Source organism: Rhinoraja longicauda, chromosome 44 (genome assembly GCF_053455715.1).
Source record: "Rhinoraja longicauda isolate Sanriku21f chromosome 44, sRhiLon1.1, whole genome shotgun sequence".
NCBI classification, from domain to species: Eukaryota; Metazoa; Chordata; class Chondrichthyes; order Rajiformes; family Arhynchobatidae; genus Rhinoraja; species Rhinoraja longicauda.
In genome coordinates this window covers 5,461,472-5,476,652 of record NC_135996.1, presented here as the reverse complement: position 1 = coordinate 5,476,652, position 15,181 = coordinate 5,461,472, and the positions used below count along the sequence as shown (strand labels likewise).

The 15,181-nt window shown below is 52.3% G+C and overlaps 1 protein-coding gene across 2 annotated transcripts in view; it reads right to left on the bottom strand.

The window, feature by feature from the left end:
* LOC144612275 (Golgi phosphoprotein 3-like A) overlaps positions 1-15,181 on the bottom strand; it is a 38,720-nt gene that overhangs the window by 22,922 nt on the left and 617 nt on the right. The gene's annotated exons all lie outside the window — the stretch shown is intronic.

Sequence of the window (15,181 nt, the reverse complement as noted above, 5' to 3'; positions counted from 1 at the left end):
TGTGTGAATTGTCGTGTATGTGTGTGTGAATTGTCGTGTGTGTGTGTGTGTGAATTGTCGTGTGTGTGTGTGTATTGTCGTGTGTGTGTGTGTGAATTATTGTGTGTGTGAATTATTGTGTGTGTGTGAATTGTCGTGTGTGTGTGTGAATTGTCATGTGTGTGTGTGTGTGTGTGAATTGTCATGTGTGTGTGAATTGTGTGTGTGTGTGTGAATTGTTGTGTGTGTGTGAATTGTCATGTATGTGTGTGTGAATTGTTGTGTGTGTGTGTATTGTCGTGTGTGTGTGTGTGAATTGTCGTGTGTGTGTGTGTGTGAATTGTTGTGTGTGTGTGTGTGTGAATTGTCGTGTGTGTGTGTGTGTGTGTGTGTATTGTCGTGTGTGTGTGTGTGTGTGTGTGTGTGTGTGTGTGTATATGTATCGCTGGTCGGCGTGGGCTCGGTGGGCTGAAGGGCCCAATTCTGTGCCGTATCTCTAAACTAAACCTGATTCAGTCTGGATATGAAGATAGACACAAAAAGCTGGAGTAACCCAGCGGGACAGGCAGCATCTCTGGAGAGAAGGAATGGCTGACGTTTCGGGTCGAGACCCTTCTTCAAACTGGTATGGATACAACAGACTGAATATCCTCGCGTGTCAGAAGGAAGAAGGGATTGTTTATTGAACTATTTCCTAATTCCTGACGATCGTAATCACCCATGTCCACGCCTTCCTTCATAATTGCATCCTGGAACATTTAGCGCAGAGAGAACCGCAGAGAGCAAATAGAGTTGTTTTGTGCTTTATTGCACCTCACAGGTTGAGTAAACACGCTTGGAAAAAAACGACAGCTGCTCTTAAAAACTTTCCCCAGGCAAGGCTCGAAACGTATATGAGAATGTATCCGCTGGTCAGATGGACATCTTAACATGTCCGGCAACACAAACAACAGCCTCGAGTGCTTCAGGCTTGTGTGTGTCGAAGTGCGTACACCACAGGCACTTCTGTTGGAGCGCAATAGACAACAGGTGCAGGAGGAGGCCATTCGGCCCTTCGAACCAGCACCGCCATTCAATGTGATCATGGCTGATCATTCTCAATCAGTACCCCGTTCCTGCCTTCTCCCCATACCCCCTGACTCCGCTATCCTTAAGAGCTCTATCCAGCTCTCTCTTGAATGCATTCAGAGAATTGGCCTCCACTGCCTTCTGAGGCAGAGAATTCCACAGATTCACAACTCTCTGACTGAAAAAGTTTTCCCTCATCTCCGTTCTAAATGGCCGACCCCTTATTCTTAAACTGTGTGGCCCCTGGTTCTGCAATGGTTGCCATCCTTTCGGGCGGCGCAGCGGGTAGAGCTGCTGTCTCGCAGGTCCGGGCGACCCGGCTTCCATCCTGACCACGGGTGTTGTCTGTATCGGTGGGGAGTTTGTACCATCTCCCTGTGACGGTTTGGTTTGGCTTAGAGACCCAGCGTGCCTGGAACTGTGAAGTAGCAGCTCTACCCGCTGCCCCGCCATGCCACCCCTGTTATGTAGGGAGTAGGATGCAAACGTTGAATGTAGAGTTAGTGCTGTATCTCTAAAGTCTAATGCGAGTGGGTGATCAGTGGCCGGCGTGGGCTCAGTGGGCCGAAGGGCCTCCTCCTAGTTTTGAGGTACAGCGCGGAAACAGGCCCCTTCGGCCCACCGGGTCCGCAGCCGACCAGCGATCCCCGCACACTAACACTGCCCTACACACGCACTAGGGATAATTTACACGTACACCGAGCCAATTAACCTACAAACCTGCACGTCTTTGGAGTGTGGGAGGAAACCGAAGATCTCGGAGAAAACCCACGAGGGTCACGTGCAAACTCCGTACAGACAGCGCCCGTAGTCGGGATGGAACCCGGGTCTCCGGCGCTGTGAGGCAGCAACTCTACAGCCACGCCACCGTTGCCAGGGGCAAGTCAAGAATGTATTATTACAATGTGCGGCAGAACAATGGATTGATATCTGTTGCGACTTTATGAGCACTTTAGTGCACCTGCCAAATATACAATCATTTGTCAATTGTAATCAGGAGAGCATGGCGACTGTTTACCAGCTGCCGCAGAAGAACATCTACCATAAATGTTCCTTTCTTGTACCCCTAGGTACACACAAAATGCTGGAGTAACTCAGCGGGTCAGGCAGCATCTCAGGAGAGAAGGAATGGGTGACGTTTCGGGTCGAGACCCTTCTTCAGACTGATGTCAGGGGAGGGGGCGGGACAGAGATAGGATGTAGTCGGAGACATGAAGACTAGTGGGAGAACTGGGAAGGGGAAAGAGAGGGACAGAGCAACTATCTGAAGTTGGAGAAGTCAATGTTCATACCGCTGGGGTGTAAGCTGCCCAAGCCAAATATGAGGTGCTGTTCCTCCAATTTGCGCTGGGCCTCACTCTGACAGTGGAGGAGGCCAAGGACAGCAAGGTCAGACTGGGAGAGGGAGGGGGAGTTGAGGTGCTGAGCCACCGGGAGATCAGGTTGGTTAAGGCGGACGGACTGAGCGAAGGTGTTGAGCGAAACGATCACCAAGCCTGCATTTGGTCTCGCCGAAGTAGAGAAGTTGACATTTCCTACATTTCTTATTTGACTGTACTCATCTATAGGTGGTTTGGGTGGTCACGGTGGCGCGGCAGTAGAGTTGCTGCCTCACAGCGCTGGAGACCCGGGTTCGATCCCGACCGCGGGCGCCGCCTGTACGGAGTTTGTATGTTCTCCCCGTGACCTGCGTGGGTTTTCTCCGAGATCTTCGGTTTCCTCCCACACTCCAAAGACGTACGGGTTTGTAGGTTAATTGGCTTGGTAAATGTAAAAATTGTCCCTCGTGGGTGCAGGATAGTTAAATGTGCGGGGATCGCTGGTCGACGCGGACCCGGTGGGCCGAAAGGGCCTGTTTCCACGCTGTATCTCTAAACTAAACAATGAAAGGCTTTCACTCTATCTTGGTATATTTTGTGTCTATCTTTGAGTTCCTCCAGCAGTTTGTTTTTGGGTCGGGATTCCAGCATCTGCGGTCTCTTGTGTCAAGAGTGTGTACATAAAACAGGATTTCTCCAGAGGATGCATGTCATGAAAAACAGAGTCAGTCAGAGACTGACTTTACTTTTAATGATGTAGCTGGGAAACAGGCCCTTCTGCCCAGCGAGTCTGTGCGACCAGTGATTCCCTCGTTCACACTAGCTCCATGTTATCCCACTTTCTCAGCAGTAGAGCTGCTGCCTCACAGCGCCGGAGACCCGAGTTCGATCCCGACTTCGGGTGCTATCTGTACGGAGTTTGTACGTTCTCCCTGTGAATTTTTTTGTTAGGGTGCTCCGGTTTCGCCCCACACTCCAAAGGCGTGCAGGTTTGTAGGTTAATTGGCTTCGGTAAAAATCTTATATCGTCCCTGGCGTGTGCGTAGGATAGTGCTAGTGTATCGCTGGTCGGACCAGCAGTCAGGATGGAACCTGGGTCTCTGGCGCTGTAAGGCAGCAACTCTGAAGAAGGGTCTCGACCCGAAACGTCACCCATTCCTTCTCTCCCGAGATGCTGCCTGACCTGCTGAGTTACTCCAGCATTTTGTGAATAAATACCTTTGATTTGTACCAGCATCTGCAGTTATCTTCGTATATAACTCTACCGCTGCGTCACTGTGCCCTGTTATTTTTGGCTGGGCGTGGTGGCAAATACCGGCTGGGAAAAAATCTTTAGGTGGAGCTGCCGAGAAACCGGCCCGGCCGGTTCAACGGGTCACGGCAGCCCCACAGAGACAAGAGACCTACTAATGTTTACAGGAGATACAAGGAGCAGCCGGAACGGTTCACAACAAAGAACACAGAGTGCTGGAGTAACCCAGTGGCTCAGGCAGTGTCTCTGGAGAACAGGGAGAGGCCACGTTTCCACTTGTTTAGAGCTACAGGCCCTTTCGGCCCACCGGGTCCGCGCCGACCAGCGATCCCCGCACACACTAACACTAGTGATCAGCCATGATCGCATTGAATGGCGGTGCTGGCTCGAAGGGCTGAATGGCCTACTCCTGCACCTATTGTCTATTGTCTATCCTACACCCACTAGGGACAATTTTTTACATTTACCAAGCCAATTGACCTACAGACCCGCACGTCTTTGGAGCGTGGGAGGAAACCGAAGATCTCGGAGAAAACCCACGCAGGTCACGGGGAGAACGTGCAAACTCCGTGCAGACAGCACCCGTCGTCGGGATCGAACCTGAGTCTCCGGCGCTGCATTCGCTGTAAGGCAGCGACTCTACCGCTGCGCTACCGTGCCGCCCAAAGACTTGTAACCCTTGTTCAAGATGGAAGGCACGCACTACCAGACTCAGGAACAGCTTCTTCCCCTCTGTCATTCCATAAGCTAGGGCACTGCCCGATTCACCTCTACCCCATTGCGGGCTTAAGGAATAGGAGTAGAATTAGGCCATTCAGCCCATCAAGTCTACTCCGCCATTCAATCATGGCTGATCTATCTCTCTCTCCCAACTCCGTTCTCCTGCCTTCTCCCCATAACCCTTGGCACCCGCACTATTTTTTTTCACACAGAGAGTGGTGAATCTGTGGAATTCTCTGCCACAGAAGGTAGTTGAGGCCAGTTCATTGGCTATATTTAAGAGGGAGTTAGATGTGGCCCTTGTGGCTAAAGGGATCAGGGGGTATGGAGAGAAGGCAGGTACAGGTTACTGAGCTGGATGATCATATTGAATGGCGGTGCAGGCTCGAAGGGACGAATGGCCTACTCCTGCACCTATTTCCTATGTTTCTAATCAAGAACCTATCTATCTCTGCCTTAAATATATCCACTGACTTGTGGTCTCCACAGCCGTCTGTGGCAAAGAATCCCACAGATTCACCGCCCTCTGACTAAAGAAATTTCTCCTCATCTCCTTCCTAAAATAACGTCCTTTAATTCTGAGGCTGTGCCCTCTGGTCCTAGACTCCCACCGGTACTGTGCCCCAGTGTTACACACACACCCATCCCCACCGGTACTGTGCCCCAGTGTTACACACACACCCGTCCCCACCGGTACTGTACCCCAGTGTTACACACACCCGTCCCCACCAGTACTGTACCCCAGTGTTACACACACACCCGTCCCCACCGGTACTGTACCCCAGTGTTACACACACACCCGTCCCCACCGGTACTGTACCCCAGTGTTACACACACCCGTCCCCACCGGTACTGTACCCCAGTGTTACACACACACCCGTCCCCACCAGTACTGTACCCCAGTGTTACACACACACCCGTCCCCACCCGTACTGTACCCCAGTGTTACACACACACCCGTCCCCACCAGTACTGTACCCCAGTGTTACACACACACACCCGTCCCCACCGGTACTGTACCCCAGTGTTACACACACACCCGTCCCCACCGGTACTGTACCCCAGTGTTACACACACACCCATCCCCACCGGTACTGTACCCCAGTGTTACACACACACCCCCGTCCCCACCGGTACTGTACCCCAGTGTTACACACACACCCGTCCCCACCGATACTGTACCCCAGTGTTACACACACACCTGTCCCCACCAGTACTGTACCCCAGTGTTACACACCCGTCCCCAGTGTTACACACACCCCCGTCCCCACCGGTACTGTACCCCAGTGTTACACACACACACAGACCCGTCACAGAACGGGCCACAGACTCTCACAATCGTTCAATCCGCTGAGATAAAGGATAACCCCGCAAAGAAGATTATCAAAAGCAACGAAGATACTGGTGAAAATATTATGCTGAAACACTAAGGTCGACACGAAATGCTGGAGTAACTCAGCGGGCCAGGCAGCATCTCGGGAGAGAAGGAATGGGTGACGTTTCGGGTCGAGACCCTTCTTCAGACACTTAGCAGGTTCGGCAGGATCTGTGAATCTTTACTTTAGAATTGTAAGGTCATAAGTGACAGCAGCAGAATTAGGCCATTCGGCCCATCAAGTCTACTCCGCCATTCAATCATAGCTGATCTATCTCTCCCTCCCAACCCCATTCTCCTGCCTTCTCTCCGTAATCCTGGACACCTTGAATCTATCTCTCCCTGCCTTAAAAATATCCACTGACTTGTGGCCTCCACAGCCGTCTGTGGCAAAGAATCCCACAGATTCTCCAACCTCTGACTGAAAAAATTCCTCCTCATCTCCTTCCTAAAGGAACGTCCTTTAATTCTGAGGCTGTGCCCTCTGGTCCTAGACTCTCCCACTAGTGGAAACATCCTCTCCACATCCACTCTATCCAGGCCGCTCACTATTCCGTACGTTTCAATGAGGTCCCCCCTCATTCTTCTAAACCGCAGCGAATTTTGAGATAACAGTGCGGAAACAGGCCCTTCGGCCCATCGTCCAGCGATCCTAGCACACTATTTCCACCCTACAGATTCGGGACAATTCGCCAACGCCAATCAACTGACAAAACTGCACGTCTTTGGAGAGTGGGAGGAAACCGGAGCACCCGGAGAAAACACACGCGGGTCACGGGGAGAACGTACAAAACACCGTACAGATAAGCACCCGTGGTCGGGATCGAACCCGGGTCTCTGGCGCTGTGAAGCAGTGACTCTACCGCTGCGCCACTGTGCCAAAGCTTTTCAGCGAAACTCTGCACACGTGACAATAAACTCACGGCAGAGTAGACTTGACGGGCCGAATGGCCTAATCCTGCTCCTAGTAATTAATGAGACTAAACTACGAAAATACCAGGTAATGAAAACGATACACGACATACCCCGAATATGAACTCAAGGCAGGCAGCTTTTCAATTAAATGCAAATTCTTGTTTAGATTTTGACGTCTTTGGCAGGTACAATTACTTTTAAGGCCAGAGAGCTGCCATGGCAACGAAGGCAGGGCCAGGTCTCTGGCCTGACTCCCAGAGTAATAGTGAGCTTTCGCAGATAGTTGAAGTAGTGTGTGTGTGCGTGTTTACTCGGCCCAGGACTGTCTGAGTGTCAGAACAGCCATCCCCACACAAGGAGACATTTCTTCCCAACAGCCGTGCCACACTGCAGTTAGATAAGGGCGGTGAAGGACGTGGGCAGACTGCTTCCACTGGCGAGAGGGCGCAGCGAATGGGTTAGCGTACAATGAGCGTTTGACAGTACTCATAGAAACATAGAAAATAGGTGCAGGAGTAGGCCATTCGGCCCTTCGAGCCTGCACCGCCATTCAATATGATCATGGCCGATCATCCAACTCAGTATCCTGTACCTGCCTTCTCTCCATACCCGCTGATCTCTTTAGCCACAAGGGCCACATCTAACTCCCTCTTAAATATAGCCAATTAACTGGCCTCAACTACCTTCTGTGGCAGAGAATTCCATTCTCTGTGTGAAAAAAAACTTTCTCATCTCGGTCCTTAAAGACTTCCCCCTTATCCTTAAGCTGTGACCTCTTGTTCTGGACTTCCCCAACATCGGGAACAATCTTCCCGCATCTAGCCTGTCCAACCCCTTAAGGATTTTGTAAGTTTCTATAAGATTCCCCCTCAATCTTCTAAATTCCAGCGAGTACAAGCCGAGTCTATCCAGTCTTTCTTCATATGAAAGTCCTGCCATCCCAGGGATCAATCTGGTGAACCTTCTCTGTACTCCCTCTATGGCAAGAATGTCTTTCCACAGATTAGGAGACCAAAACTGTACGCAATACTCCAGGTGTGGTCTCACCAATGCCCTGTACAACTGCAGCAGAACCTCCCTGCTACTATACTCAAATCCCCTCGCTATGAATGCCAACATACCATTCTCTTTCTTCACTGCCTGCTGCACCTGCACGCCTACTTTCAATGACTGGTGTACCAGGTCTCGTTGCATCTCCCCTTCTCCTAATCGGCCACCATTCAGGTTCATACTCGCTGGAGTTTAAGGATAGGGGACCCATTGAAACGCAATAGTGAAAGGCGCAGATGTGGAGAGGATTTTTTTCCACCAGTGGGAGAGTCTAGGACCAGAGGGCACAGCCTCAGAATTAAAGGCCGTACCTTTAGGAAGATGAGGAGGAATTCCTTTAATCAGAGGGTGGTGAATCTGTGGAATTTATTGCCACAGAGGGCAGTGAATCTGTGGAATTCATTGCCAGCGGCTCTTTTTCCTGAGAAGACTGAGGAAGTTTGGCATGAACGCCAGCATCCTCATAAACTTCTACAGATGCACCATCGAGAGCCTGCTGACGGGCTGCATTACACAGTCTGGTACGGGAACTGTTCTGCCCACAGCCACAGTCTTTTTATCTTATTAATGTCATTTTAATCTTATTTATCCTTGGAATATTACTGCTGGGGTGACCCGTTATCTTGTCAAATACATTTCATTGTGCCGTTGACCCTGTGCAAACCTACATATGACAAATAAAATAAAATTAAAGAGTGTTGTGAATCTGTGGAACTCATTGCCACAAAGGGCAGAGGAGGCCAAGTCAATGGATATTTTTAAGGCAGAGATAGATGAGACTAGGTCAGGGAGAATGGTCGGCGTGGACTGGTAGGGCCGGACAGGCCTGTTTCCATGCTGTAGTTATATGTTATATGTTATGTTATATGTTATAGACAGATTCTCGATTAGAACGGGTGTCAGGGGTTTAGTTGTCTAGAGATACAGTATGAAAACAGGCCCTTCGGCCCACAGAGTCTGTGCCGACCAGCGATTAGTGTACACTGGCACTATCCAACACACTAGGGAGAATTTACAAATCTTTACCAAAGTCAAATCTTTACCAACCAACAAACCCGCACGTCTTTGGAGGGCGGGAGGAAACCGGAGATCCCGGAGAAAACCCACGTGGGTCACGGGGAGAACGTGCAAACTCCGTACAGACAGCACTAATAGTCAGGATGGTACCCGGGTCTCCCTGTGAGGCAGCAACTCTACCGCTGCGCCACCATGCCGACCATTTATTTTAGTTAACTCTCGATTAGTACGAGTGTCAGGGGTTAGGGGGAGAAGGCAGGAGGAGAGTGGGGTTGAGAGGGAAAGATAGATCAGCCATGATTTAGTGGCAGCGTAGCCTTGGTGGGCCGAATGGCTCATTACCGCTCGTATGATTTATGAACCTAAAGAAAGTGTACCTTCATGCGTCAGGCATTGAGTACAAGAGTCAGGAAGTCATGTTACAGCATTATATAACTTAGGATTAGGCCGCATTTGGAGTATTACAGCCCAGTGTATGAATATTGATTTTAGTTTGGAGATACAGCGCGGAAACAGGCCCTTCGGCCCACCAGGGACCGCGCCGACCAGCGATCCCCGCACATTAACACTATCCTACACACACTAGGGACAATTTTTGCATTTACCAAGCCAATTAACCTACAAACCTGCACGTCTTTGGAGTGTGGGGGTAAACCGAAGATCTCGGAGAAAACCCACGCAGGCCACGGGGAGAACATACAAACTCCGTACAGTCGGGATGGAACCCGGGTCTCCGGCGCTGCATTTCTCTAACTTCAAGTAATTCCCTCTCTCTCTCTATCCCTCCCCCACCCAAGTCACACCAGCTTCTCGCTTTCACTTAACAATGGCCTGTTTCCTTTATCAGCGTTACTTTTTTTGCATATCCTTTCTTCGTCGTTCCTCGTCTCTCCCTTGGTAATTGGCTTGGTGCAAGTGTAAACTATCTTGACATCATCGTCTGTGTCTCTCGATTCCCTTTCTCGATTCACTTTCAGTCCGAAGAAGGGGGTCTCGACCCGAAACGTCGCCCGCTCCTTCCCTCCAGGTATGCTGCCCGTCCCGCTGAGTTGCTCCAGCTTCTTGTGTCTATCTTTGGAGCACTGCGTTCAGTTCCGGTCACCCCCATTACAGGAAGGGCGAGGGGGCTTTGGGGAGGTTTGCCAGAACTATGCCTGAACGAGAGGGTTTCCGCTGCAGGGAGAGGCTGGGCTGACGAGGACTGTTATCTCTGCAGCGTCAGAGGTTGCGGGGAAATCCGATAGAATTTTACAAATTGATGAAAGGCACAGATAGGGTTACCTTTCATGGATTGATGAACTTTGAGGGGTAACGCTACCCTATCTCCTGTCAGAACCTTATTCATCCAGCGTGGAAATGTCAAAGAATAGAGTGCACAGAGGAAGAGAAGAAATGTTTAAAAGGGCGGCCACAGTGGAGTTGCTGCCTTACAGCGCCGGTTCGATCCCAGCCACGGGTGCTGCCTGCACGGAGTTTGCACGCTCTCCCCGTGACCTGCGCGGGTTTTCTCCGAGATCATCCGTTTCCTCCCACACTCCAAAGACGTGCAGGTTTGTAGGTTAGGTGTAAATCTCCACCAAGTCAATCTCCACCACCACACACTCTACACTGACAAACTGCATCACTGAAATAAAATCTTGGCTTCAATCAAATTTCCTCAAACTCAACTGCAACAAATCTGAAATCATCATCATTGGTCCAAAAACGCTCACCAAATCCACCCAAAACTTCACCCTCAATATTGATGGTCTCCCAGTATCCACCTCCCCTCACATCCGGAATCTTGGAATCATCTTTGATCAAACCCTCTCCTTCGACAAACCCATCACAAAGACAGCCTTCTTCCACCTCAAAAACATCGCCCGTCTCCGTCCATCCCTCTCCTCCACAGCTGCAGAAACCCTCATCCACGCCTTCATCACCTCCCGTCTGGACTACTGCAACAGCCTCCTCTATGGCTCACCCTCAAAAATCATCAGTAAACTTCAATACATTCAAAACTCCGCTGCCCGTCTACTCACCCACTCCCCGATCCGTGACCATATCACCCCCGTCCTTTACAAGCTCCACTGGCTCCCCATTCCCCAGAGAATCCAGTACAAAATCCTCCTCATGACATACAAAGCCCTCCATAACCTGGCCCCATCCTACCTGACTGACCTCCTCCACAGACACACTCCCACCTGCACCCTCCGCTCTGCTGCTGCCAACCTCCTGTCCCCCCCCCATCCGGACCAAACTCAGATCCTGGGGGGACAGAGCTTTCTCCATCGCTGCTCCCACCCTCTGGAACTCACTACCCCAAACCATCAGAGACTCTTCCTCACTCACCACATTCAAAACATCACTGAAGTCGCACCTGTTCAGCACTGCCTTCAACCACTGACCGTCACCTCACCTTCTGTCTCCTTTTTCTGGTCGTTTACTTATTTATCTATTTATTTTCTTCTCTATGTTCTAGTAATCCCTGTGTTTGAAAAGCGCTATATAAATGTAATGCATTATTATTATTATTATTATTAAATTGTCCCCAGTGTGTGTAGGATAGTGTTGGTGAGCGGAGATCGCTGGTCGGCACGGACTCGGTGGGCCGAAGAGCCTGTTTCCACGCTGTATCTCCAAAACTAAATAAAGTTATTTTTTAAAGACAAAGAGTGGTGGATGTATAAGTGGAACGAGCTGCCGGGGTGGTGGTGGAGAGACACACACACACACACACACGTGTGCACACACACTCCGATTCGATGGAAACCATGAATCTATGCACAGATTGTTCAGGGAGAAAGCGATGCATACCAGAGCAATGTGCGATCCACCTTGATTTAGTTTAGAAATTAAGAGATACAGTGCGGAAACAGGCCCTTCGGCCCACCAAATCCGCACCAACCCCAGCGAGCCCCGCACATTAAACACTACCGTACAGGCACCAGTGACAAGTTTTACATTTGTGCCAAGCCTACAAAACTGGAGTGCGGGAAGAAACCGGAAACCGAAAACCCACGCAGGTCACGGGGAGAACGTACGAACACCATGCAGACAACCACCCATAGTCGGGATCGAACCCGGGTCCTTGGCGCTGCAAGGCAACAACTCGGCCGCCCAAGTTCATAAGTCATAGCAGCAGAATTGACTGTCGGGTCTACTCTGCCATTCAATCATGGCTGATCTATCTCTCCCTCCTAACCCCATTCTCCTGCCTTCTCCCCATAACCCGTGACACCCGCACTAATCAAGAATCTGTCAATCTCAGTCTTAAAAATACCCACTGACTTGTGGCCCCCATAGCCTTCTGCGGCAATGAGTTCCACAGATTCACCACCCTCTGACTAATGAAATTCCTCCTCATCCACTTTCTAAAGGTACATCGTTTAATTCTGAGGCTACGCCCTCTGGTCCTGGACTCTCCCACTAGTGGAAACATCCTCTCCACATCCACTCTATCCAGGCCGCTCACTACTTGGTAAGTTTCTAGATTTAGATTTAGAGATGCAGCGCGGAAACAGGCCCTTCGGCCCACCGGGTCCGCACCGCCCAGCGATCCCCGCACACAAACACTATCCTACACACACGAGGGACAATTTTTACATTTACCCAGTCAATTAACCTACATACCTGTACGTCTTTGGAGTGTGGGAGGAGACCGAAGATCTCGGAGAAAACCCACGCAGGGAGAACGTACAAACTCCGTACAGACTGCGCCCGTAGTCAGGATCGAACCCGAGTCTCCGGCGCTGCATTCGCTGTAAGGCAGCAACTTTACCACTGCGCCATCGTGCCGTTACCATGAGGTTCCCCCCCACCCACTTCATCCTTCTAAACTCCAGCGAGTCTTTGGGTTTAGTTTAGTTTACTGCCACATGTACAGTGAAAAGCTTTTGTTGTGCGCTGGAAAGGCAACGCGTGACTACAATTGAGAAATTGCTCCTCATCTTTCTAAAGGATCGTTCTTTTTTTATTCTGAGGCTGTGGCCGCCGGTCCTGGACTTTCCCCACTAGTGAAAACATCCCATGGACTCAGATTTCCACGCCAATCTAGCTGCCAAACCCCTGCCTCTGTTCACAGGGTGCCAATATCCAGAGTTCCAAACTGGAGGAACAGCACCTCATATTTCGCTTGGGCTGTAGGAACGTTGAATTCTCCAACTTCAAGTATTCCACTGCATTCCCCTCTCTCCGTCCCTCCCCGACCATAGCCGTCCTGTCAGTTCGCATCCATATTTCCCTCTTCCACAGCCAACAATGAACCATTGTGGGCTCTGATTTGTCCTGTGCCCTTTCGCATCGCTAGTTTTCCTCTCCCCCGACTCTCAGTCGGAAGAAGGGCCCTCGACCCGAGAGGTCACCAATTCCTTTACTCCGGAGATGCTGCCTGACCCATTCGTTGGGTTACTCCAGCACTTTGCGTCTATCTTCACAAAGATCAGTAGCACTGCCCCGATCTCCAACAGTCCACCACTTCCCCTACATTTGGAAACCTCCCAATAATCCATCTGCAGTTCTCAAAAGGAGAATTAGTAGCCCGCATAAGGAACGAGCTGCCAGAGGAGGTAGTTGAGGCAGGGACTATCGCAACGTTTAAGACACATTCAGACAGGTACCTGGTTTAGAGGGAGGCAGATAGGACTAGCGTAGTTGGACCTGGGGGCCTGATTCCACACTGTGTGGCTCGACACCACCCCCATTCCATTCACACAGTCCCAGTGGACAACATGCCCATATTTCCACAGACATCCAGTGGTCCACCCTTGCATGATCTCCAGTGATCCATCTCCAACCCCAGCTCCGTGACCCTCCAGTGGTCCATCACCCAATTTCCACCGAGATCCAATGTCCACAACGCCCCCAGTGAAAGATCCAGTGCTTCCAGTCAATTATCTAGTAGCCTCAATGCCAGATCCAACACCCTCCCCCATTTTTTGAAGATCCAGTGGCCCATCTGCCTGATCCAGTGCCCCCCATTGCCGTAAAAAAAAGAATCCAGTGCACCCTGGGTTTGGCCCAGTGAACCCTTACCCCAGTGATAGATTCAGTGGCCCATGACGCCAGATCTACTGCACATGCCCCCCCAATTACAAATCCAGCAACCCCTTGCCCTAGTGTGACCGAGGCCCCCAAAAGCCTGACCATGTGACCCTCTTTTCCCAGTGATAGACCGAGTGGCCCCAATGCCTGATCCAGTGTTCCTCTTGCCCCGTGACAGATCCAGTGACCCCAATGTTTGATCCAGTGGCCCTGATCTCACAAGATCCAGCCCCCCCCTCCAAAAGCCTTTTCCACTGACTCCCTTGCCCCCAGTTAAAGACACAGTGGGCCCCAATGTCTAATCCAATGGCCCACCTGTTCCCCAGTCGAAGATCCAGTGGCCCATCTAACTGATCCAGTGGCATCCTTGACCCCAATTAAAGATGTAGTACCCCCTTGCCCGTTGCTCCCAGTGAATTCTCCAGAGGCCTCCCAGTGCCCTCCCCACTGCCTCAGTGTCCCACCACTGCCCTAGTGAATGCCAGTGCCCCCCCACTACTTCAGTTGCTCCCCACTTCCCAGTGGATGCTCGTGTCCCCCCACTGTCCCAGTGGACACCTCAGTCCCCCCACTATCCCAGTGTCGCCCCAGTGGATAACTCAGTCTCCCAGTGGATGCCCTCACTGTCCCAGTGTCACCCCAGTGACCCCACCACTGGATGCCCCGGTGTCCCCCCCACTGCCCCAGTGTCCCCCCCAATGGATGCCCAAGTCCCCCCCCATTGGATGCCCCAGTGTCCCCCCTCCACTGGATGCCCGTGTCCCCCCCACTGACCCAGTGGACGCCCCAGTGTCCCCCACTGGCCTCCCCCACTGTCCCTGTGCCCCCAGTGGACGCCCCAGTGCCCCCCCCCACGGCCCCAGTGGCCTCCCCCACTGGACGCCCCAGTGCCCCCCACTGGCCTCCCCCAGTGCCCCCCCCCCACTGCCTCCCCCCCCCACTGCCCCAGTGCCCCCCCTCCACTGCCCCAGTGCCCCCCCCACTGCCCCAGTGCCCCCCCTCACTGCCCCAGTGCCCCCCCCAGTGGACGCCCCAGTCGTCGTCCCCACTGCCTCAGTGCCCCTCCCCCACTGCCCCCCCCCAGTGGACGCCCCAGTCGTCGTCCCCACTGTCCCAGTGCCCCTCCCCCACTGCCCCAGTGCCCCCCCTCACTGCCTCAGTGCCCCTCCCCCACTGCCCCCCCCTCACTGCCCCAGTGCCCCCCCCCACTGCCCCAGTGCCCCCCCCCACTGCCCCAGTGCCCCCCCCACTGCCTCAGTGCCCCTCCCCCACTGCCCCCCCCTCACTGCCCCAGTGCGCCCCCCACTGCCTCAGTGCCCCTCCCCCACTGCCCCAGTGCCCCCCCTCACTGCCCGTGCCCCCCCTCACTGCCCCAGTGCCCCCCCCCCCAGTGGACGCCCCAGTGCCCCCCCCACTGCCTCAGTGCCCCCCCTCACTGCCCCAGTGCCCCAGTGCCCCCCCCCT